The 1,645-nt window shown below is 45.2% G+C and overlaps 1 non-coding gene across 1 annotated transcript; it reads left to right on the top strand.

Moving 5' to 3' along the window:
- Positions 1 to 608, top strand: TGME49_459130 (the record flags this gene model as incomplete). Its single annotated transcript, XR_001974257.1, has 1 exon — positions 1 to 608. It is a non-coding gene; the product is annotated as an 18S ribosomal RNA (ribosomal RNA).
- Positions 609 to 1,645: the final 1,037 nt, after the last annotated feature.

Consider the following 1,645-nt stretch of genomic DNA (forward strand, 5'->3'; position numbering starts at 1 on the left):
ACGAGCTTTTTAACTGCAACAACTTTAATATACGCTATTGGAGCTGGAATTACCGCGGCTGCTGGCACCAGACTTGCCCTCCAATTGTTACTCTGAAAGGGGTTTGGATTCCTATCATTCCAATCACTAGAAATGAAATTTCCAGTGTTGTTATTTCTTGTCACTACCTCCCTGAATCAGGATTGGGTAATTTGCGCGCCTGCTGCCTTCCTTAGATGTGGTAGCCGTTTCTCAGGCTCCCTCTCCGGAATCGAACCCTAATTCCCCGTTACCCGTCACTGCCACGGTAGTCCAATACAGTACCGTCGAAAGCTGATAGGTCAGAAACTTGAATGATCCGTCGCAGACCGAAGTCAACGCGATCCGTTCGGTTACTATGAATCACCTGAGGACCACCGGAAGGGGTGGGTTGGTTCTGTATCTAATAAACACTGCCCTTCCAGGGGAAGAGGCATGTGCGCATGTATTAGCCATAGAATTACCACGGTTATCCATGTAGTAAAGACCATCAAATAAACTATAACTGTTTTAATGAGCCATTCGCAGTTTAGCCGTATAAAAGCTTATACTTAGACATGCATGGCTTAATCTTTAAGACAAGCATATGACTACTGGCAGGATCAACCAGGTTAATATGTTCCTGAGACAGACCACCTCGAAAACACCAAAAAAACACTCAATCAACCGTCTATTTTCCCGGCCCTCTTTCGTGTTTTATGGCATAAACAGAAGTGTAAGCCTGCCTCACTCAAGGTTCTACTCAAAACGCGACGTTTTTTGGTCGCCTGGTGAGCCTTAACAGCAACACCAGTTTCTGATGATACTCTTGAGCTATTTGAAACAACAACGCCTTCATCCTGAATCGATTCATCAGGAATCATGGTCGTTGATGCTACAAATCAACAAAGCTTGTCCACCTTGGACACATTCGGGGTATCAACCCATCCACCTCTTATTACAGTATGCACTTAACAGCATTTCAATCTGTTTATTTATAAACAAATTGAAAAGCTCTTCGTGATACTTCGAAGTGGACGAATCCCGAACCTTGTGCGCTCTTTAAAAAAACAACAAAAATTTGTTGCGTTTTCAAACAGTCGCACACTTAAACAACTTCCAAATCTCTCAAAACCCCCGAAGGAGAACAAGAGATCTTCTTCAACTTTTTTGAAGGTCATAACCATACAACACCTTGATTTACCGACGGAGACAATGCCCGTTCCTTGACCCCGCTGCCATAACCAATCAAAGGTTTAGCACGTTTACGGGGTCTCCCCAATTGGCTTGCCGAAAAACAACAAGCCAGCGATGGGAAAACAAGCGGTGAGATTTTGATTTTGTTTTTCTCGCGTAGAGGTAAAACAAATTCATAACCTCACGTAGTCAAATGTCTGTTATATCGTGCACTGATCAGTCATCTGGCGCACGATATTACTTCTGTGCAGCCAACCCGGCGCAACACCACTTGTTCGTGACGCGCACCACAACCACACGACAATCCTATAGCACCGCTGAGCAACCGTCTGGTTTTTTCGATGATGCATGTGTTCCCATACGGCACAACGAGCGCCACGCGTACGAGCGCCCGTCCCCATCCACCACCCCAAACAGTAGAGACAAGCTCAGGTGACAAATACAGAGCTAG

Source organism: Toxoplasma gondii (assembly GCF_000006565.2).
Source record: "Toxoplasma gondii ME49 unplaced genomic scaffold asmbl.496, whole genome shotgun sequence".
In the NCBI taxonomy this organism is placed as follows: Eukaryota; Apicomplexa; class Conoidasida; order Eucoccidiorida; family Sarcocystidae; genus Toxoplasma; species Toxoplasma gondii.